This window comes from Triturus cristatus, chromosome 4_1 (genome assembly GCF_964204655.1).
Source record: "Triturus cristatus chromosome 4_1, aTriCri1.1, whole genome shotgun sequence".
Classification (NCBI taxonomy): domain Eukaryota; kingdom Metazoa; phylum Chordata; class Amphibia; order Caudata; family Salamandridae; genus Triturus; species Triturus cristatus.
This window is the reverse complement of record NC_140585.1, coordinates 109,118,664-109,141,766: the sequence shown is the minus strand read 5'-3', so window position 1 is coordinate 109,141,766 and position 23,103 is coordinate 109,118,664. Positions and strand designations below refer to the sequence as shown.

The window sequence follows — 23,103 nt, the reverse complement described above, 5'->3', positions numbered from 1 at the left end:
AAAATGCACGTTCTTGATGCTGGGTGCTTAGTAATGACTCCCATAACTTTCTGTCATTTCTTTCATGGTTCCGCGCAGCCATCCATTTGCCACCAATGCTGCCCAAGGTCTTTGTATCAAAGTTCCTTTCCTTTCTGTAAAATTGAAATTTGGAGCACCCCTGCTTATCCCCAAGCCAAGACAGAACATGAACTTTGGTCTGAAATCCTCCTTTGGGGTGATAAGACGTACCTTACAGTGTGCTCTAAGAACTGGTGACTTTGAGAGGGAGCTGCAGGTAATGTTAATGATTTTCATCGATCTGCTCCTGATCCCCACCCCCACAACCTTTCTTGAGCGAGAGATAATTACAGCGCTGAAAGATACTTTAGCCACTCCTTCAATAGCTCAGTTGGTAGAGCGGAGGACTGTAGCATAAAGTCAGACATCCTTAGGTCGCTGGTTCAAATCAGGCTCGAAGGATTTTCGGCTTCGATTTCCATATCTTTCACTTTTATTCAAACAATACCTTCCATTGGTTATGAAGCATTCCCAAGCTCCGATAAATATTGGAAAAGAAGTGTACTCTATCTGCTTTCAAAGCCAATAGTTGACATACTCATCTCTAGGCGAGGTGGTAAGAGATGTAAACAAGACTTTCTGATCAGAACTAATACCAAAGCATTGCATGGATAAATGTATGCACTTGGAAGACTTCCAACTGCAGTGCACCAAGGCAGCTGCTTGCCAGCCAATCACGCTTTGACTTGCCTACAGTTAGAGGGTCCACCGATGGGCAAGAAGGAATATCCAATGCAATCATCACCTGAAAGGCTGTACAAGCTGGAAAGTAGACCAACAGTTTACCCATTTGGAGAAATCCTGAGACGTTTTGCATTCCAAACTGAGCAAACAAAAGCCCTACTTGAGAATCGAGCTCTGGACCTTCTGATTACCAAACTGACTTTCTGCCCACTGTAGTAAGCATGCTCCACAAACCTAGAGTGCACTAAATATATGCTCCGTGAAGACAATCCAAACATAAGGCGTGAGCAATTTCATGCCTGAAGCTTTACATTCTAGTCTCAAATCGAGACTTTGCAGTCCCTGGGTTTCAGGAATTCCTTGCATCCATCAAACAGCTTGAGTGCAAAAGTGGGGATGTATCTCAGTGGTAGAGCGCATGCTTTGCACGTATGAGGTCCCGGGTTCAATCCCCGGCATCTCCAGGAGCCTCTGTTCCTTATCTTGGCTTTTTTCCAGAAGGCTAGCCTGCCATCATGCAGAAAGAAGAAGTTTGTCATGCAGTTGGGGTGAGAACCCCACTTAAATAGTCAGACATTTGCTTTGGAAAAATCTTTGAACTAGGCATAGTTTGCGCATTTCAAGAAAATCTGAGAATTTTGCATTCCAAAAGAAGGAAATAAATGCCCTCTCTGAGGATCAAACTCAGGACCTTCAGATTATGAGACTGACGCGCTGCCTACTGCGCTAAGAAGGCTGTATATAGGTATCTGTACATAAGACCATGAAGATCATTCAGGTACAAGGCTGAAGGATTTTCCTGACTGACATTGTATACTGCAGAGTCGAATGGGGTGATGTGGCAGTCAGTTCAATGCAGGGTTTCCAATCATACAGTCAAATCTTGCAGGAGTAGGGATGTAGCTCAGTGGTAGAGCGCATGCTTTGCATGTATGAGGCCCCAGGTTCAATCCCTGGCATCTCCAGACTTTTGCCATGCTTACCTTGGATTTTGGGCAGAAAGCTAGGCTGGCATCATGATGAAGGAAGAGATATGTCCTCCAACCGGGATGAGGACCCCGCTTAATCTGTCAGACGTTTGCCTTGAAAAATCCCATGAAATGGGGCTATCTCATTTTTGATGATTATAGATCAAAAGAATCCTACTTGTTGAAGACATCAAAGTGATGATTCATCTTGACAACCATAATGCTTTGATGATAGAAATCTGTCGCATCTCTCTTGATCATTGGTAAGGGTTCTTCTTCTAAACCAGAGACTCTTTACAGTAGCTTTTAGAAAAACGGAATATTTTGTTTATCTCAATCACCTTCAATCTACAGATTTTTCCGTTCTCTTTCCTTTTGAAAATGCATCCAAAATGCACGTTCTTGATGCTGGGTGCGTAGTAATGACTCCCATAACTTTCTGTCATTTCTTTCATGGTTCCGCGCAGCCATCCATTTGCCACCAATGCTGCCCAAGGTCTTTGTATCAAAGTTCCTTTCCTTTCTGTAAAATTGAAATTTGGAGCACCCCTGCTTATCCCCAAGCCAAGACAGAACATGAACTTTGGTCTGAAATCCTCCTTTGGGGTGATAAGACGTACCTTACAGTGTGCTCTAAGAACTGGTGACTTTGAGAGGGAGCTGCAGGTAATGTTCATGATTTTCATCGATCTGCTCCTGATCCCCACCCCCACAACCTTTCTTGAGCGAGAGATAATTACAGCGCTGAAAGATACTTCAGCCACTCCTTCGATAGCTCAGTTGGTAGAGCGGAGGACTGTAGCATAAAGTCAGACATCCTTAGGTCGCTGGTTCAAATCCGGCTCGAAGGATTTTGTGCTTCGATTTCCATATCTTTCACTTTTATTCAAACAATACCTTCCATTGATTATGATCGAGACTTTGCAGTCCCTGGGTTTCAGGGATTCCTTGCATCCATCAAACAGCTCGAGTGCAAAAGTGGGGATGTAGCTCAGTGGTAGAGCGCATGCTTCGCATGTATGAGGTCCCGGGTTCAATCCCCGGCATCTCCAGGAGCCTCTGTTCCTTATCTTGGCTTTTTTCCAGAAGGCTAGCCTGCCATCATGCAGAAAGAAGAAGTTTGTCATGCAGTTGGGGTTAGAGCCCCACTTAAATAGTCAGACATTTGCTTTGGAAAAATCTTTGAACTAGGCATAGTTTGCGCATTTCATGAAAATCGGAGAATTTTGCATTCCAAAAGAAGGAAATAAATGCCCTCTCTGAGGATCGAACTCAGGACCTTCAGATTATGAGACTGACGCGCTGCCTACTGCGCTAAGAAGGCTGTATATAGGCATCTGTACATAAGACCATGAAGATCATCCAGGTACAAGGCTGAAGGATTTTCCTGACTGACATTGTATACTGCAGAGTCGAATGGGGTGATGTGGCCGTCGGTTCAATGCAGGGTTTCCAATCATACAGTCAAATCTTGCAGAAGTGGGGATGTAGCTCAGTGGTAGAGCGCATGCTTTGCATGTATGAGGCCCCGGGTTCAATCCCCGGCATCTCCAGACTTTTGCCATGCTTACCTTGGATTTTGGGCAGAAAGCTAGGCTGGCATCATGATGAAGGAAGAGATATGTCCTCCAACCGGGATGAGGACCCCGCTTAATCTGTCAGACGTTTGCCTTGAAAAATCCCATGAAATGGGGCTATCTCATTTTTGATGATTATAGATCAAAAGAATCCTACTTGTTGAAGACATCAAAGTGATGATTCATCTTGACAACCATAATGCTTTGATGATAGAAATCTGTCGCATCTCTCTTGATCATTGGTAAGGGTTCTTCTTCTAAACCAGAGACTCTTTACAGTAGCTTTTAGAAAAACGGAATATTTTGTTTATCTCAATCACCTTCAATCTACAGATTTTTCCGTTCTCTTTCCTTTTGAAAATGCATCCAAAATGCACGTTCTTGATGCTGGGTGCGTAGTAATGACTCCCATAACTTTCTGTCATTTCTTTCATGGTTCCGCGCAGCCATCCATTTGCCACCAATGCTGCCCAAGGTCTTTGTATCAAAGTTCCTTTCCTTTCTGTAAAATTGAAATTTGGAGCACCCCTGCTTATCCCCAAGCCAAGACAGAACATGAACTTTGGTCTGAAATCCTCCTTTGGGGTGATAAGACGTACCTTACAGTGTGCTCTAAGAACTGGTGACTTTGAGAGGGAGCTGCAGGTAATGTTCATGATTTTCATCGATCTGCTCCTGATCCCCACCCCCACAACCTTTCTTGAGCGAGAGATAATTACAGCGCTGAAAGATACTTCAGCCACTCCTTCGATAGCTCAGTTGGTAGAGCGGAGGACTGTAGCATAAAGTCAGACATCCTTAGGTCGCTGGTTCATATCCGGCTCGAAGGATTTTGTGCTTCGATTTCCATATCTTTCACTTTTATTCAAACAATACCTTCCATTGATTATGATCGAGACTTTGCAGTCCCTGGGTTTCAGGGATTCCTTGCATCCATCAAACAGCTCGAGTGCAAAAGTGGGGATGTAGCTCAGTGGTAGAGCGCATGCTTCGCATGTATGAGGTCCCGGGTTCAATCCCCGGCATCTCCAGGAGCCTCTGTTCCTTATCTTGGCTTTTTTCCAGAAGGCTAGCCTGCCATCATGCAGAAAGAAGAAGTTTGTCATGCAGTTGGGGTGAGAGCCCCACTTAAATAGTCAGACATTTGCTTTGGAAAAATCTTTGAACTAGGCATAGTTTGCGCATTTCCAGAAAATCGGAGAATTTTGCATTCCAAAAGAAGGAAATAAATGCCCTCTCTGAGGATCGAACTCAGGACCTTCAGATTATGAGACTGACGCGCTGCCTACTGCGCTAAGAAGGCTGTATATAGGCATCTGTACATAAGACCATGAAGATCATCCAGGTACAAGGCTGAAGGATTTTCCTGACTGACATTGTATACTGCAGAGTCGAATGGGGTGATGTGGCCGTCGGTTCAATGCAGGGTTTCCAATCATACAGTCAAATCTTGCAGAAGTGGGGATGTAGCTCAGTGGTAGAGCGCATGCTTTGCATGTATGAGGCCCCGGGTTCAATCCCCGGCATCTCCAGACTTTTGCCATGCTTACCTTGGATTTTGGGCAGAAAGCTAGGCTGGCATCATGATGAAGGAAGAGATATGTCCTCCAACAGGGATGAGGACCCCGCTTAATCTGTCAGACGTTTGCCTTGAAAAATCCCATGAAATGGGGCTATCTCATTTTTGATGATTATAGATCAAAAGAATCCTACTTGTTGAAGACATCAAAGTGATGATTCATCTTGACAACCATAATGCTTTGATGATAGAAATCTGTCGCATCTCTCTTGATCATTGGTAAGGGTTCTTCTTCTAAACCAAAGACTCTTTACAGTAGCTTTTAGAAAAACGGAATATTTTGTTTATCTCAATCACCTTCAATCTACAGATTTTTCCGTTCTCTTTCCTTTTGAAAATGCATCCAAAATGCACGTTCTTGATGCTGGGTGCTTAGTAATGACTCCCATAACTTTCTGTCATTTCTTTCATGGTTCCGCGCAGCCATCCATTTGCCACCAATGCTGCCCAAGGTCTTTGTATCAAAGTTCCTTTCCTTTCTGTAAAATTGAAATTTGGAGCACCCCTGCTTATCCCCAAGCCAAGACAGAACATGAACTTTGGTCTGAAATCCTCCTTTGGGGTGATAAGACGTACCTTACAGTGTGCTCTAAGAACTGGTGACTTTGAGAGGGAGCTGCAGGTAATGTTAATGATTTTCATCGATCTGCTCCTGATCCCCACCCCCACAACCTTTCTTGAGCGAGAGATAATTACAGCGCTGAAAGATACTTCAGCCACTCCTTCGATAGCTCAGTTGGTAGAGCGGAGGACTGTAGCATAAAGTCAGACATCCTTAGGTCGCTGGTTCAAATCAGGCTCGAAGGATTTTGTGCTTCGATTTCCATATCTTTCACTTTTATTCAAACAATACCTTCCATTGATTATGATCGAGACTTTGCAGTCCCTGGGTTTCAGGGATTCCTTGCATCCATCAAACAGCTCGAGTGCAAAAGTGGGGATGTAGCTCAGTGGTAGAGCGCATGTTTCGCATGTATGAGGTCCCGGGTTCAATCCCCGGCATCTCCAGGAGCCTCTGTTCCTTATCTTGGCTTTTTTCCAGAAGGCTAGCCTGCCATCATGCAGAAAGAAGAAGTTTGTCATGCAGTTGGGGTGAGAGCCCCACTTAAATAGTCAGACATTTGCTTTGGAAAAATCTTTGAACTAGGCATAGTTTGCGCATTTCAAGAAAATCGGAGAATTTTGCATTCCAAAAGAAGGAAATAAATGCCCTCTCTGAGGATCGAACTCAGGACCTTCAGATTATGAGACTGACGCGCTGCCTACTGCGCTAAGAAGGCTGTATATAGGCATCTGTACATAAGACCATGAAGATCATCCAGGTACAAGGCTGAAGGATTTTCCTGACTGACATTGTATACTGCAGAGTCGAATGGGGTGATGTGGCCGTCGGTTCAATGCAGGGTTTCCAATCATACAGTCAAATCTTGCAGAAGTGGGGATGTAGCTCAGTGGTAGAGCGCATGCTTTGCATGTATGAGGCCCCGGGTTCAATCCCCGGCATCTCCAGACTTTTGCCATGCTTACCTTGGATTTTGGGCAGAAAGCTAGGCTGGCATCATGATGAAGGAAGAGATATGTCCTCCAACCGGGAAGAGGACCCCGCTTAATCTGTCAGACGTTTGCCTTGAAAAATCCCATGAAATGGGGCTATCTCATTTTTGATGATTATAGATCAAAAGAATCCTACTTGTTGAAGCCATCAAAGTGATGATTCATCTTGACAACCATAATGCTTTGATGATAGAAATCTGTCGCATCTCTCTTGATCATTGGTAAGGGTTCTTCTTCTAAACCAAAGACTCTTTACAGTAGCTTTTAGAAAAACGGAATATTTTGTTTATCTCAATCACCTTCAATCTACAGATTTTTCCGTTCTCTTTCCTTTTGAAAATGCATCCAAAATGCACGTTCTTGATGCTGGGTGCTTAGTAATGACTCCCATAACTTTCTGTCATTTCTTTCATGGTTCCGCGCAGCCATCCATTTGCCACCAATGCTGCCCAAGGTCTTTGTATCAAAGTTCCTTTCCTTTCTGTAAAATTGAAATTTGGAGCACCCCTGCTTATCCCCAAGCCAAGACAGAACATGAACTTTGGTCTGAAATCCTCCTTTGGGGTGATAAGACGTACCTTACAGTGTGCTCTAAGAACTGGTGACTTTGAGAGGGAGCTGCAGGTAATGTTAATGATTTTCATCGATCTGCTCCTGATCCCCACCCCCACAACCTTTCTTGAGCGAGAGATAATTACAGCGCTGAAAGATACTTTAGCCACTCCTTCAATAGCTCAGTTGGTAGAGCGGAGGACTGTAGCATAAAGTCAGACATCCTTAGGTCGCTGGTTCAAATCAGGCTCGAAGGATTTTGTGCTTTGATTTCCATATCTTTCACTTTTATTCAAACAATACCTTCCATTGATTATGATCGAGACTTTGCAGTCCCTGGGTTTCAGGGATTCCTTGCATCCATCAAACAGCTCGAGTGCAAAAGTGGGGATGTAGCTCAGTGGTAGAGCGCATGTTTTGCATGTATGAGGTCCCAGGTTCAATCCCCGGCATCTCCAGGAGCCTCTGTTCCTTATCTTGGCTTTTTTCCAGAAGGCTAGCCTGCCATCATGCAGAAAGAAGAAGTTTGTCATGCAGTTGGGGTGAGAGCCCCACTTAAATAGTCAGACATTTGCTTTGGAAAAATCTTTGAACTAGGCATAGTTTGCGCATTTCAAGAAAATCGGAGAATTTTGCATTCCAAAAGAAGGAAATAAATGCCCTCTCTGAGGATCGAACTCAGGACCTTCAGATTATGAGACTGACGCGCTGCCTACTGCGCTAAGAAGGCTGTATATAGGCATCTGTACATAAGACCATGAAGATCATCCAGGTACAAGGCTGAAGGATTTTCCTGACTGACATTGTATACTGCAGAGTCGAATGGGGTGATGTGGCCGTCGGTTCAATGCAGGGTTTCCAATCATACAGTCAAATCTTGCAGAAGTGGGGATGTAGCTCAGTGGTAGAGCGCATGCTTTGCATGTATGAGGCCCCGGGTTCAATCCCCGGCATCTCCAGACTTTTGCCATGCTTACCTTGGATTTTGGGCAGAAAGCTAGGCTGGCATCATGATGAAGGAAGAGATATGTCATCCAACCGGGAAGAGGACCCCGCTTAATCTGTCAGACGTTTGCCTTGAAAAATCCCATGAAATGGGGCTATCTCATTTTTGATGATTATAGATCAAAAGAATCCTACTTGTTGAAGACATCAAAGTGATGATTCATCTTGACAACCATAATGCTTTGATGATAGAAATCTGTCGCATCTCTCTTGATCATTGGTAAGGGTTCTTCTTCTAAACCAAAGACTCTTTACAGTAGCTTTTAGAAAAACGGAATATTTTGTTTATCTCAATCACCTTCAATCTACAGATTTTTCCGTTCTCTTTCCTTTTGAAAATGCATCCAAAATGCACGTTCTTGATGCTGGGTGCTTAGTAATGACTCCCATAACTTTCTGTCATTTCTTTCATGGTTCCGCGCAGCCATCCATTTGCCACCAATGCTGCCCAAGGTCTTTGTATCAAAGTTCCTTTCCTTTCTGTAAAATTGAAATTTGGAGCACCCCTGCTTATCCCCAAGCCAAGACAGAACATGAACTTTGGTCTGAAATCCTCCTTTGGGGTGATAAGACGTACCTTACAGTGTGCTCTAAGAACTGGTGACTTTGAGAGGGAGCTGCAGGTAATGTTAATGATTTTCATCGATCTGCTCCTGATCCCCACCCCCACAACCTTTCTTGAGCGAGAGATAATTACAGCGCTGAAAGATACTTTAGCCACTCCTTCAATAGCTCAGTTGGTAGAGCGGAGGACTGTAGCATAAAGTCAGACATCCTTAGGTCGCTGGTTCAAATCAGGCTCGAAGGATTTTCGGCTTCGATTTCCATATCTTTCACTTTTATTCAAACAATACCTTCCATTGGTTATGAAGCATTCCCAAGCTCCGATAAATATTGGAAAAGAAGTGTACTCTATCTGCTTTCAAAGCCAATAGTTGACATACTCATCTCTAGGCGAGGTGGTAAGAGATGTAAACAAGACTTTCTGATCAGAACTAATACCAAAGCATTGCATGGATAAATGTATGCACTTGGAAGACTTCCAACTGCAGTGCACCAAGGCAGCTGCTTGCCAGCCAATCACGCTTTGACTTGCCTACAGTTAGAGGGTCCACCGATGGGCAAGAAGGAATATCCAATGCAATCATCACCTGAAAGGCTGTACAAGCTGGAAAGTAGACCAACAGTTTACCCATTTGGAGAAATCCTGAGACGTTTTGCATTCCAAACTGAGCAAACAAAAGCCCTACTTGAGAATCGAGCTCTGGACCTTCTGATTACCAAACTGACTTTCTGCCCACTGTAGTAAGCATGCTCCACAAACCTAGAGTGCACTAAATATATGCTCCGTGAAGACAATCCAAACATAAGGCGTGAGCAATTTCATGCCTGAAGCTTTACATTCTAGTCTCAAATCGAGACTTTGCAGTCCCTGGGTTTCAGGAATTCCTTGCATCCATCAAACAGCTTGAGTGCAAAAGTGGGGATGTATCTCAGTGGTAGAGCGCATGCTTTGCACGTATGAGGTCCCGGGTTCAATCCCCGGCATCTCCAGGAGCCTCTGTTCCTTATCTTGGCTTTTTTCCAGAAGGCTAGCCTGCCATCATGCAGAAAGAAGAAGTTTGTCATGCAGTTGGGGTGAGAACCCCACTTAAATAGTCAGACATTTGCTTTGGAAAAATCTTTGAACTAGGCATAGTTTGCGCATTTCAAGAAAATCTGAGAATTTTGCATTCCAAAAGAAGGAAATAAATGCCCTCTCTGAGGATCAAACTCAGGACCTTCAGATTATGAGACTGACGCGCTGCCTACTGCGCTAAGAAGGCTGTATATAGGTATCTGTACATAAGACCATGAAGATCATTCAGGTACAAGGCTGAAGGATTTTCCTGACTGACATTGTATACTGCAGAGTCGAATGGGGTGATGTGGCAGTCAGTTCAATGCAGGGTTTCCAATCATACAGTCAAATCTTGCAGGAGTAGGGATGTAGCTCAGTGGTAGAGCGCATGCTTTGCATGTATGAGGCCCCAGGTTCAATCCCTGGCATCTCCAGACTTTTGCCATGCTTACCTTGGATTTTGGGCAGAAAGCTAGGCTGGCATCATGATGAAGGAAGAGATATGTCCTCCAACCGGGATGAGGACCCCGCTTAATCTGTCAGACGTTTGCCTTGAAAAATCCCATGAAATGGGGCTATCTCATTTTTGATGATTATAGATCAAAAGAATCCTACTTGTTGAAGACATCAAAGTGATGATTCATCTTGACAACCATAATGCTTTGATGATAGAAATCTGTCGCATCTCTCTTGATCATTGGTAAGGGTTCTTCTTCTAAACCAGAGACTCTTTACAGTAGCTTTTAGAAAAACGGAATATTTTGTTTATCTCAATCACCTTCAATCTACAGATTTTTCCGTTCTCTTTCCTTTTGAAAATGCATCCAAAATGCACGTTCTTGATGCTGGGTGCGTAGTAATGACTCCCATAACTTTCTGTCATTTCTTTCATGGTTCCGCGCAGCCATCCATTTGCCACCAATGCTGCCCAAGGTCTTTGTATCAAAGTTCCTTTCCTTTCTGTAAAATTGAAATTTGGAGCACCCCTGCTTATCCCCAAGCCAAGACAGAACATGAACTTTGGTCTGAAATCCTCCTTTGGGGTGATAAGACGTACCTTACAGTGTGCTCTAAGAACTGGTGACTTTGAGAGGGAGCTGCAGGTAATGTTCATGATTTTCATCGATCTGCTCCTGATCCCCACCCCCACAACCTTTCTTGAGCGAGAGATAATTACAGCGCTGAAAGATACTTCAGCCACTCCTTCGATAGCTCAGTTGGTAGAGCGGAGGACTGTAGCATAAAGTCAGACATCCTTAGGTCGCTGGTTCAAATCCGGCTCGAAGGATTTTGTGCTTCGATTTCCATATCTTTCACTTTTATTCAAACAATACCTTCCATTGATTATGATCGAGACTTTGCAGTCCCTGGGTTTCAGGGATTCCTTGCATCCATCAAACAGCTCGAGTGCAAAAGTGGGGATGTAGCTCAGTGGTAGAGCGCATGCTTCGCATGTATGAGGTCCCGGGTTCAATCCCCGGCATCTCCAGGAGCCTCTGTTCCTTATCTTGGCTTTTTTCCAGAAGGCTAGCCTGCCATCATGCAGAAAGAAGAAGTTTGTCATGCAGTTGGGGTTAGAGCCCCACTTAAATAGTCAGACATTTGCTTTGGAAAAATCTTTGAACTAGGCATAGTTTGCGCATTTCATGAAAATCGGAGAATTTTGCATTCCAAAAGAAGGAAATAAATGCCCTCTCTGAGGATCGAACTCAGGACCTTCAGATTATGAGACTGACGCGCTGCCTACTGCGCTAAGAAGGCTGTATATAGGCATCTGTACATAAGACCATGAAGATCATCCAGGTACAAGGCTGAAGGATTTTCCTGACTGACATTGTATACTGCAGAGTCGAATGGGGTGATGTGGCCGTCGGTTCAATGCAGGGTTTCCAATCATACAGTCAAATCTTGCAGAAGTGGGGATGTAGCTCAGTGGTAGAGCGCATGCTTTGCATGTATGAGGCCCCGGGTTCAATCCCCGGCATCTCCAGACTTTTGCCATGCTTACCTTGGATTTTGGGCAGAAAGCTAGGCTGGCATCATGATGAAGGAAGAGATATGTCCTCCAACCGGGATGAGGACCCCGCTTAATCTGTCAGACGTTTGCCTTGAAAAATCCCATGAAATGGGGCTATCTCATTTTTGATGATTATAGATCAAAAGAATCCTACTTGTTGAAGACATCAAAGTGATGATTCATCTTGACAACCATAATGCTTTGATGATAGAAATCTGTCGCATCTCTCTTGATCATTGGTAAGGGTTCTTCTTCTAAACCAGAGACTCTTTACAGTAGCTTTTAGAAAAACGGAATATTTTGTTTATCTCAATCACCTTCAATCTACAGATTTTTCCGTTCTCTTTCCTTTTGAAAATGCATCCAAAATGCACGTTCTTGATGCTGGGTGCGTAGTAATGACTCCCATAACTTTCTGTCATTTCTTTCATGGTTCCGCGCAGCCATCCATTTGCCACCAATGCTGCCCAAGGTCTTTGTATCAAAGTTCCTTTCCTTTCTGTAAAATTGAAATTTGGAGCACCCCTGCTTATCCCCAAGCCAAGACAGAACATGAACTTTGGTCTGAAATCCTCCTTTGGGGTGATAAGACGTACCTTACAGTGTGCTCTAAGAACTGGTGACTTTGAGAGGGAGCTGCAGGTAATGTTCATGATTTTCATCGATCTGCTCCTGATCCCCACCCCCACAACCTTTCTTGAGCGAGAGATAATTACAGCGCTGAAAGATACTTCAGCCACTCCTTCGATAGCTCAGTTGGTAGAGCGGAGGACTGTAGCATAAAGTCAGACATCCTTAGGTCGCTGGTTCATATCCGGCTCGAAGGATTTTGTGCTTCGATTTCCATATCTTTCACTTTTATTCAAACAATACCTTCCATTGATTATGATCGAGACTTTGCAGTCCCTGGGTTTCAGGGATTCCTTGCATCCATCAAACAGCTCGAGTGCAAAAGTGGGGATGTAGCTCAGTGGTAGAGCGCATGCTTCGCATGTATGAGGTCCCGGGTTCAATCCCCGGCATCTCCAGGAGCCTCTGTTCCTTATCTTGGCTTTTTTCCAGAAGGCTAGCCTGCCATCATGCAGAAAGAAGAAGTTTGTCATGCAGTTGGGGTGAGAGCCCCACTTAAATAGTCAGACATTTGCTTTGGAAAAATCTTTGAACTAGGCATAGTTTGCGCATTTCCAGAAAATCGGAGAATTTTGCATTCCAAAAGAAGGAAATAAATGCCCTCTCTGAGGATCGAACTCAGGACCTTCAGATTATGAGACTGACGCGCTGCCTACTGCGCTAAGAAGGCTGTATATAGGCATCTGTACATAAGACCATGAAGATCATCCAGGTACAAGGCTGAAGGATTTTCCTGACTGACATTGTATACTGCAGAGTCGAATGGGGTGATGTGGCCGTCGGTTCAATGCAGGGTTTCCAATCATACAGTCAAATCTTGCAGAAGTGGGGATGTAGCTCAGTGGTAGAGCGCATGCTTTGCATGTATGAGGCCCCGGGTTCAATCCCCGGCATCTCCAGACTTTTGCCATGCTTACCTTGGATTTTGGGCAGAAAGCTAGGCTGGCATCATGATGAAGGAAGAGATATGTCCTCCAACAGGGATGAGGACCCCGCTTAATCTGTCAGACGTTTGCCTTGAAAAATCCCATGAAATGGGGCTATCTCATTTTTGATGATTATAGATCAAAAGAATCCTACTTGTTGAAGACATCAAAGTGATGATTCATCTTGACAACCATAATGCTTTGATGATAGAAATCTGTCGCATCTCTCTTGATCATTGGTAAGGGTTCTTCTTCTAAACCAAAGACTCTTTACAGTAGCTTTTAGAAAAACGGAATATTTTGTTTATCTCAATCACCTTCAATCTACAGATTTTTCCGTTCTCTTTCCTTTTGAAAATGCATCCAAAATGCACGTTCTTGATGCTGGGTGCTTAGTAATGACTCCCATAACTTTCTGTCATTTCTTTCATGGTTCCGCGCAGCCATCCATTTGCCACCAATGCTGCCCAAGGTCTTTGTATCAAAGTTCCTTTCCTTTCTGTAAAATTGAAATTTGGAGCACCCCTGCTTATCCCCAAGCCAAGACAGAACATGAACTTTGGTCTGAAATCCTCCTTTGGGGTGATAAGACGTACCTTACAGTGTGCTCTAAGAACTGGTGACTTTGAGAGGGAGCTGCAGGTAATGTTAATGATTTTCATCGATCTGCTCCTGATCCCCACCCCCACAACCTTTCTTGAGCGAGAGATAATTACAGCGCTGAAAGATACTTCAGCCACTCCTTCGATAGCTCAGTTGGTAGAGCGGAGGACTGTAGCATAAAGTCAGACATCCTTAGGTCGCTGGTTCAAATCAGGCTCGAAGGATTTTGTGCTTCGATTTCCATATCTTTCACTTTTATTCAAACAATACCTTCCATTGATTATGATCGAGACTTTGCAGTCCCTGGGTTTCAGGGATTCCTTGCATCCATCAAACAGCTCGAGTGCAAAAGTGGGGATGTAGCTCAGTGGTAGAGCGCATGTTTCGCATGTATGAGGTCCCGGGTTCAATCCCCGGCATCTCCAGGAGCCTCTGTTCCTTATCTTGGCTTTTTTCCAGAAGGCTAGCCTGCCATCATGCAGAAAGAAGAAGTTTGTCATGCAGTTGGGGTGAGAGCCCCACTTAAATAGTCAGACATTTGCTTTGGAAAAATCTTTGAACTAGGCATAGTTTGCGCATTTCAAGAAAATCGGAGAATTTTGCATTCCAAAAGAAGGAAATAAATGCCCTCTCTGAGGATCGAACTCAGGACCTTCAGATTATGAGACTGACGCGCTGCCTACTGCGCTAAGAAGGCTGTATATAGGCATCTGTACATAAGACCATGAAGATCATCCAGGTACAAGGCTGAAGGATTTTCCTGACTGACATTGTATACTGCAGAGTCGAATGGGGTGATGTGGCCGTCGGTTCAATGCAGGGTTTCCAATCATACAGTCAAATCTTGCAGAAGTGGGGATGTAGCTCAGTGGTAGAGCGCATGCTTTGCATGTATGAGGCCCCGGGTTCAATCCCCGGCATCTCCAGACTTTTGCCATGCTTACCTTGGATTTTGGGCAGAAAGCTAGGCTGGCATCATGATGAAGGAAGAGATATGTCCTCCAACCGGGAAGAGGACCCCGCTTAATCTGTCAGACGTTTGCCTTGAAAAATCCCATGAAATGGGGCTATCTCATTTTTGATGATTATAGATCAAAAGAATCCTACTTGTTGAAGCCATCAAAGTGATGATTCATCTTGACAACCATAATGCTTTGATGATAGAAATCTGTCGCATCTCTCTTGATCATTGGTAAGGGTTCTTCTTCTAAACCAAAGACTCTTTACAGTAGCTTTTAGAAAAACGGAATATTTTGTTTATCTCAATCACCTTCAATCTACAGATTTTTCCGTTCTCTTTCCTTTTGAAAATGCATCCAAAATGCACGTTCTTGATGCTGGGTGCTTAGTAATGACTCCCATAACTTTCTGTCATTTCTTTCATGGTTCCGCGCAGCCATCCATTTGCCACCAATGCTGCCCAAGGTCTTTGTATCAAAGTTCCTTTCCTTTCTGTAAAATTGAAATTTGGAGCACCCCTGCTTATCCCCAAGCCAAGACAGAACATGAACTTTGGTCTGAAATCCTCCTTTGGGGTGATAAGACGTACCTTACAGTGTGCTCTAAGAACTGGTGACTTTGAGAGGGAGCTGCAGGTAATGTTAATGATTTTCATCGATCTGCTCCTGATCCCCACCCCCACAACCTTTCTTGAGCGAGAGATAATTACAGCGCTGAAAGATACTTCAGCCACTCCTTCGATAGCTCAGTTGGTAGAGCGGAGGACTGTAGCATAAAGTCAGACATCCTTAGGTCGCTGGTTCAAATCAGGCTCGAAGGATTTTGTGCTTCGATTTCCATATCTTTCACTTTTATTCAAACAATACCTTCCATTGATTATGATCGAGACTTTGCAGCCCCTGGGTTTCAGGGATTCCTTGCATCCATCAAACAGCTCGAGTGCAAAAGTGGGGATGTAGCTCAGTGGTAGAGCGCATGTTTTGCATGTATGAGGTCCCGGGTTCAATCCCCGGCATCTCCAGGAGCCTCTGTTCCTTATCTTGGCTTTTTTCCAGAAGGCTAGCCTGCCATCATGCAGAAAGAAGAAGTTTGTCATGCAGTTGGGGTGAGAGCCCCACTTAAATAGTCAGACATTTGCTTTGGAAAAATCTTTGAACTAGGCATAGTTTGCGCATTTCAAGAAAATCGGAGAATTTTGCATTCCAAAAGAAGGAAATAAATGCCCTCTCTGAGGATCGAACTCAGGACCTTCAGATTATGAGACTGACGCGCTGCCTACTGCGCTAAGAAGGCTGTATATAGGCATCTGTACATAAGACCATGAAGATCATCCAGGTACAAGGCTGAAGGATTTTCCTGACTGACATTGTATACTGCAGAGTCGAATGGGGTGATGTGGCCGTCGGTTCAATGCAGGGTTTCCAATCATACAGTCAAATCTTGCAGAAGTGGGGATGTAGCTCAGTGGTAGAGCGCATGCTTTGCATGTATGAGGCCCCGGGTTCAATCCCCGGCATCTCCAGACTTTTGCCATGCTTACCTTGGATTTTGGGCAGAAAGCTAGGCTGGCATCATGATGAAGGAAGAGATATGTCCTCCAACCGGGAAGAGGACCCGCTTAATCTGTCAGACGTTTGCCTTGAAAAATCCCATGAAATGGGGCTATCTCATTTTTGATGATTATAGATCAAAAGAATCCTACTTGTTGAAGACATCAAAGTGATGATTCATCTTGACAACCATAATGCTTTGATGATAGAAATCTGTCGCATCTCTCTTGATCATTGGTAAGGGTTCTTCTTCTAAACCAAAGACTCTTTACAGTAGCTTTTAGAAAAACGGAATATTTTGTTTATCTCAATCACCTTCAATCTACAGATTTTTCCGTTCTCTTTCCTTTTGAAAATGCATCCAAAATGCACGTTCTTGATGCTGGGTGCTTAGTAATGACTCCCATAACTTTCTGTCATTTCTTTCATGGTTCCGCGCAGCCATCCATTTGCCACCAATGCTGCCCAAGGTCTTTGTATCAAAGTTCCTTTCCTTTCTGTAAAATTGAAATTTGGAGCACCCCTGCTTATCCCCAAGCCAAGACAGAACATGAACTTTGGTCTGAAATCCTCCTTTGGGGTGATAAGACGTACCTTACAGTGTGCTCTAAGAACTGGTGACTTTGAGAGGGAGCTGCAGGTAATGTTCATGATTTTCATCGATCTGCTCCTGATCCCCACCCCCACAACCTTTCTTGAGCGAGAGATAATTACAGCGCTGAAAGATACTTCAGCCACTCCTTCGATAGCTCAGTTGGTAGAGCGGAGGACTGTAGCATAAAGTCAGACATCCTTAGGTCACTGGTTCAAATCCGGCTCGAAGGATTTTGTGCTTCGATTTCCATATCTTTCACTTTTATTCAAACAATACCTTCCATTGATTATGATAGAGACTTTGCAGTCCCTGGGTTTCAGGGATTCCTTGCATCCATCAAACATCTTGAGTGCAAAAGTGGGGATGTAGCTCAGTGGTAGAGCGCATGCTTCGCATGTATGAGGTCCCGGGTTCAATCCCCGGCATCTCCAGGAGCCTTTGTTCCTTATCTTGGCTTTTTTCCAGAAGGCTAGCCTGCCATCATGCAGAAAGAAGAAGTTTGTCATGCAGTTGGGGTGAGAGCCCCACTTAAATAGTCAGACATTTGCTTTGGAAAAATCTTTGAACTAGGCATAGTTTGCGCATTTCAAGAAAATCGGAGAATTTTGCATTCCAAAAGAAGGAAATAAATGCCCTCTCTGAGGATCGAACTCAGGACCTTCAGATTATGAGACTGACGCGCTGCCTACTGCGCTAAGAAGGCTGTATATAGGCATCTGTACATAAGACCATGAAGATCATCCAGGTACAAGGCTGAAGTTTTTTCCTGACTGACATTGTATACTGCAGAGTCAAATGGGGTGATGTGGCCGTCGGTTCAATGCAGGGTTTCCAATCATACAGTCAAATTTTGCAGAAGTGGGGATGTAGCTCAGTGGTAGAGCGCATGCTTTGCATGTATCAGGCCCCGGGTTCAATCCCCGGCATCTCCAGACTTTTGCCATGCTTACCTTGGATTTTGGGCAGAAAGCTAGGCTGGCATCATGATGAAGGAAGAGATATGTCCTCCAACAGGGATGAGGACCCCGCTTAATCTGTCAGACGTTTGCCTTGAAAAATCCCATGAAATGGGGCTATCTCATTTTTGATGATTATAGATCAAAAGAATCCTACTTGTTGAAGACATCAAAGTGATGATTCATCTTGACAACCATAATGCTTTGATGATAGAAATCTGTCGCATCTCTCTTGATCATTGGTAAGGGTTCTTCTTCTAAACCAAAGACTCTTTACAGTAGCTTTTAGAAAAACGGAATATTTTGTTTATCTCAATCACCTTCAATCTACAGATTTTTCCGTTCTCTTTCCTTTTGAAAATGCATCCAAAATGCACGTTCTTGATGCTGGGTGCTTAGTAATGACTCCCATAACTTTCTGTCATTTCTTTCATGGTTCCGCGCAGCCATCCATTTGCCACCAATGCTGCCCAAGGTCTTTGTATCAAAGTTCCTTTCCTTTCTGTAAAATTGAAATTTGGAGCACCCCTGCTTATCCCCAAGCCAAGACAGAACATGAACTTTGGTCTGAAATCCTCCTTTGGGGTGATAAGACGTACCTTACAGTGTGCTCTAAGAACTGGTGACTTTGAGAGGGAGCTGCAGGTAATGTTAATGATTTTCATCGATCTGCTCCTGATCCCCACCCCCACAACCTTTCTTGAGCGAGAGATAATTACAGCGCTGAAAGATACTTCAGCCACTCCTTCGATAGCTCAGTTGGTAGAGCGGAGGACTGTAGCATAAAGTCAGACATCCTTAGGTCGCTGGTTCAAATCAGGCTCGAAGGATTTTGTGCTTCGATTTCCATATCTTTCACTTTTATTCAAACAATACCTTCCATTGATTATGATCGAGACTTTGCAGTCCCTGGGTTTCAGGGATTCCTTGCATCCATCAAACAGCTCGAGTGCAAAAGTGGGGATGTAGCTCAGTGGTAGAGCGCATGTTTTGCATGTATGAGGTCCCGGGTTCAATCCCCGGCATCTCCAGGAGCCTCTGTTCCTTATCTTGGCTTTTTTCCAGAAGGCTAGCCTGCCATCATGCAGAAAGAAGAAGTTTGTCATGCAGTTGGGGTGAGAGCCCCACTTAAATAGTCAGACATTTGCTTTGGAAAAATCTTTGAACTAGGCATAGTTTGCGCATTTCAAGAAAATCGGAGAATTTTGCATTCCAAAAGAAGGAAATAAATGCCCTCTCTGAGGATCGAACTCAGGACCTTCAGATTATGAGACTGACGCGCTGCCTACTGCGCTAAGAAGGCTGTATATAGGCATCTGTACATAAGACCATGAAGATCATCCAGGTACAAGGCTGAAGGATTTTCCTGACTGACATTGTATACTGCAGAGTCGAATGGGGTGATGTGGCCGTCGGTTCAATGCAGGGTTTCCAATCATACAGTCAAATCTTGCAGAAGTGGGGATGTAGCTCAGTGGTAGAGCGCATGCTTTGCATGTATGAGGCCCCGGGTTCAATCCCCGGCATCTCCAGACTTTTGCCATGCTTACCTTGGATTTTGGGCAGAAAGCTAGGCTGGCATCATGATGAAGGAAGAGATATGTCCTCCAACCGGGAAGAGGACCCGCTTAATCTGTCAGACGTTTGCCTTGAAAAATCCCATGAAATGGGGCTATCTCATTTTTGATGATTATAGATCAAAAGAATCCTACTTGTTGAAGACATCAAAGTGATGATTCATCTTGACAACCATAATGCTTTGATGATAGAAATCTGTCGCATCTCTCTTGATCATTGGTAAGGGTTCTTCTTCTAAACCAAAGACTCTTTACAGTAGCTTTTAGAAAAACGGAATATTTTGTTTATCTCAATCACCTTCAATCTACAGATTTTTCCGTTCTCTTTCCTTTTGAAAATGCATCCAAAATGCACGTTCTTGATGCTGGGTGCTTAGTAATGACTCCCATAACTTTCTGTCATTTCTTTCATGGTTCCGCGCAGCCATCCATTTGCCACCAATGCTGCCCAAGGTCTTTGTATCAAAGTTCCTTTCCTTTCTGTAAAATTGAAATTTGGAGCACCCCTGCTTATCCCCAAGCCAAGACAGAACATGAACTTTGGTCTGAAATCCTCCGTTGGGGTGATAAGACGTACCTTACAGTGTGCTCTAAGAACTGGTGACTTTGAGAGGGAGCTGCAGGTAATGTTCATGATTTTCATCGATCTGCTCCTGATCCCCACCCCCACAACCTTTCTTGAGCGAGAGATAATTACAGCGCTGAAAGATACTTCAGCCACTCCTTCGATAGCTCAGTTGGTAGAGCGGAGGACTGTAGCATAAAGTCAGACATCCTTAGGTCGCTGGTTCAAATCCGGCTCGAAGGATTTTGTGCTTCGATTTCCATATCTTTCACTTTTATTCAAACAATACCTTCCATTGATTATGATCGAGACTTTGCAGTCCCTGGGTTTCAGGAATTCCTTGCATCCATCAAACAGCTCGAGTGCAAAAGTGGGGATGTAGCTCAGTGGTAGAGCGCATGCTTCGCATGTATGAGGTCCCGGGTTCAATCCCCGGCATCTCCAGGAGCCTCTGTTCCTTATCTTGGCTTTTTTCCAGAAGGCTAGCCTGCCATCATGCAGAAAGAAGAAGTTTGTCATGCAGTTGGGGTGAGAGCCCCACTTAAATAGTCAGACATTTGCTTTGGAAAAATCTTTGAACTAGGCATAGTTTGCGCATTTCAAGAAAATCGGAGAATTTTGCATTCCAAAAGAAGGAAATAAATGCCCTCTCTGAGGATCGAACTCAGGACCTTCAGATTATGAGACTGACGCGCTGCCTACTGCGCTAAGAAGGCTGTATATAGGCATCTGTACATAAGACCATGAAGATCATCCAGGTACAAGGCTGAAGTTTTTTCCTGACTGACATTGTATACTGCAGAGTCAAATGTGGCCGTCGGTTCAATGCAGGGTTTCCAATCATACAGTCAAATTTTGCAGAAGTGGGGATGTAGCTCAGTGGTAGAGCGCATGCTTTGCATGTATCAGGCCCCGGGTTCAATCCCCGACATCTACAGACTTTTGCCATGCTTACCTTGGATTTTGGGCAGAAAGCTAGGCTGGCATCATGATGAAGGAAGAGATATGTCCTCCAACAGGGATGAGGACCCCGCTTAATCTGTCAGACGTTTGCCTTGAAAAATCCCATGAAATGGGGCTATCTCATTTTTGATGATTATAGATCAAAAGAATCCTACTTGTTGAAGACATCAAAGTGATGATTCATCTTGACAACCATAATGCTTTGATGATAGAAATCTGTCGCATCTCTCTTGATCATTGGTAAGGGTTCTTCTTCTAAACCAAAGACTCTTTACAGTAGCTTTTAGAAAAACAGAATATTTTGTTTATCTCAATCACCTTCAATCTACAGATTTTTCCGTTCTCTTTCCTTTTGAAAATGCATCCAAAATGCACGTTCTTGATGCTGGGTGCTTAGTAATGACTCCCATAACTTTCTGTCATTTCTTTCATGGTTCCGCGCAGCCATCCATTTGCCACCAATGCTGCCCAAGGTCTTTGTATCAAAGTTCCTTTCCTTTCTGTAAAATTGAAATTTGGAGCACCCCTGCTTATCCCCAAGCCAAGACAGAACATGAACTTTGGTCTGAAATCCTCCTTTGGGGTGATAAGTCGTACCTTACAGTGTGCTCTAAGAACTGGTGACTTTGAGAGGGAGCTGCAGGTAATGTTAATGATTTTCATCGATCTGCTCCTGATCCCCACCCCCACAACCTTTCTTGAGCGAGAGATAATTACAGCGCTGAAAGATACTTCAGCCACTCCTTCGATAGCTCAGTTGGTAGAGCGGAGGACTGTAGCATAAAGTCAGACATCCTTAGGTCGCTGGTTCAAATCAGGCTCGAAGGATTTTGTGCTTCGATTTCCATATCTTTCACTTTTATTCAAACAATACCTTCCATTGATTATGATCGAGACTTTGCAGTCCCTGGGTTTCAGGGATTCCTTGCATCCATCAAACAGCTCAAGTGCAAAAGTGGGGATGTAGCTCAGTGGTAGAGCGCATGTTTCGCATGTATGAGGTCCCGGGTTCAATCCCCGGCATCTCCAGGAGCCTCTGTTCCTTATCTTGGCTTTTTTCCAGAAGGCTAGCCTGCCATCATGCAGAAAGAAGAAGTTTGTCATGCAGTTGGGGTGAGAGCCCCACTTAAATAGTCAGACATTTGCTTTGGAAAAATCTTTGAACTAGGCATAGTTTGCGCATTTCAAGAAAATCGGAGAATTTTGCATTCCAAAAGAAGGAAATAAATGCCCTCTCTGAGGATCGAACTCAGGACCTTCAGATTATGAGACTGACGCGCTGCCTACTGCGTTAAGAAGGCTGTATATAGGCATCTGTACATAAGACCATGAAGATCATCCAGGTACAAGGCTGAAGGATTTTCCTGACTGACATTGTATACTGCAGAGTCGAATGGGGTGATGTGGCCGTCGGTTCAATGCAGGGTTTCCAATCATACAGTCAAATCTTGCAGAAGTGGGGATGTAGCTCAGTAGTAGAGCGCATGCTTTGCATGTATGAGGCCCCGGGTTCAATCCCCGGCATCTCCAGACTTTTGCCATGCTTACCTTGGATTTTGGGCAGAAAGCTAGGCTGGCATCATGATGAAGGAAGAGATATGTCATCCAACCGGGAAGAGGACCCCGCTTAATCTGTCAGACGTTTGCCTTGAAAAATCCCATGAAATGGGGCTATCTCATTTTTGATGATTATAGATCAAAAGAATCCTACTTGTTGAAGACATCAAAGTGATGATTCATCTTGACAACCATAATGCTTTGATGATAGAAATCTGTCGCATCTCTCTTGATCATTGGTAAGGGTTCTTCTTCTAAACCAAAGACTCTTTACAGTAGCTTTTAGAAAAACGGAATATTTTGTTTATCTCAATCACCTTCAATCTACAGATTTTTCCGTTCTCTTTCCTTTTGAAAATGCATCCAAAATGCACGTTCTTGATGCTGGGTGCTTAGTAATGACTCCCATAACTTTCTGTCATTTCTTTCATGGTTCCGCGCAGCCATCCATTTGCCACCAATGCTGCCCAAGGTCTTTGTATCAAAGTTCCTTTCCTTTCTGTAAAATTGAAATTTGGAGCACCCCTGCTTATCCCCAAGCCAAGACAGAACATGAACTTTGGTCTGAAATCCTCCTTTGGGGTGATAAGACGTACCTTACAGT

At 44.0% G+C, this 23,103-nt stretch overlaps 11 non-coding genes across 11 annotated transcripts; all 11 read right to left on the bottom strand.

The window, feature by feature from the left end:
* Positions 1–2,963: 2,963 nt before the first annotated feature.
* Positions 2,964–3,036, bottom strand: TRNAM-CAU (transfer RNA methionine (anticodon CAU)). Its single transcript has one exon. It is a non-coding gene; the product is annotated as a tRNA-Met (tRNA).
* A 1,483-nt stretch (positions 3,037–4,519) lies between these two features.
* TRNAM-CAU (transfer RNA methionine (anticodon CAU)) lies at positions 4,520–4,592 on the bottom strand. The gene has a single exon. It is a non-coding gene; the product is annotated as a tRNA-Met (tRNA).
* Positions 4,593–6,075: 1,483 nt separating this feature from the next.
* On the bottom strand, positions 6,076–6,148 carry TRNAM-CAU (transfer RNA methionine (anticodon CAU)). The gene has a single exon. It is a non-coding gene; the product is annotated as a tRNA-Met (tRNA).
* A 1,483-nt stretch (positions 6,149–7,631) lies between these two features.
* Positions 7,632–7,704, bottom strand: TRNAM-CAU (transfer RNA methionine (anticodon CAU)). Its single transcript has one exon. It is a non-coding gene; the product is annotated as a tRNA-Met (tRNA).
* Positions 7,705–11,288: 3,584 nt separating this feature from the next.
* Positions 11,289–11,361, bottom strand: TRNAM-CAU (transfer RNA methionine (anticodon CAU)). Its single transcript has one exon. It is a non-coding gene; the product is annotated as a tRNA-Met (tRNA).
* Positions 11,362–12,844: 1,483 nt separating this feature from the next.
* Positions 12,845–12,917, bottom strand: TRNAM-CAU (transfer RNA methionine (anticodon CAU)). Its single transcript has one exon. It is a non-coding gene; the product is annotated as a tRNA-Met (tRNA).
* Positions 12,918–14,400: 1,483 nt separating this feature from the next.
* TRNAM-CAU (transfer RNA methionine (anticodon CAU)) lies at positions 14,401–14,473 on the bottom strand. Its single transcript has one exon. It is a non-coding gene; the product is annotated as a tRNA-Met (tRNA).
* A 1,483-nt stretch (positions 14,474–15,956) lies between these two features.
* Positions 15,957–16,029, bottom strand: TRNAM-CAU (transfer RNA methionine (anticodon CAU)). Its single transcript has one exon. It is a non-coding gene; the product is annotated as a tRNA-Met (tRNA).
* A 1,482-nt stretch (positions 16,030–17,511) lies between these two features.
* TRNAM-CAU (transfer RNA methionine (anticodon CAU)) lies at positions 17,512–17,584 on the bottom strand. Its single transcript has one exon. It is a non-coding gene; the product is annotated as a tRNA-Met (tRNA).
* Positions 17,585–19,067: 1,483 nt separating this feature from the next.
* Positions 19,068–19,140, bottom strand: TRNAM-CAU (transfer RNA methionine (anticodon CAU)). The gene has a single exon. It is a non-coding gene; the product is annotated as a tRNA-Met (tRNA).
* A 1,482-nt stretch (positions 19,141–20,622) lies between these two features.
* Positions 20,623–20,695, bottom strand: TRNAM-CAU (transfer RNA methionine (anticodon CAU)). The gene has a single exon. It is a non-coding gene; the product is annotated as a tRNA-Met (tRNA).
* Positions 20,696–23,103: the final 2,408 nt, after the last annotated feature.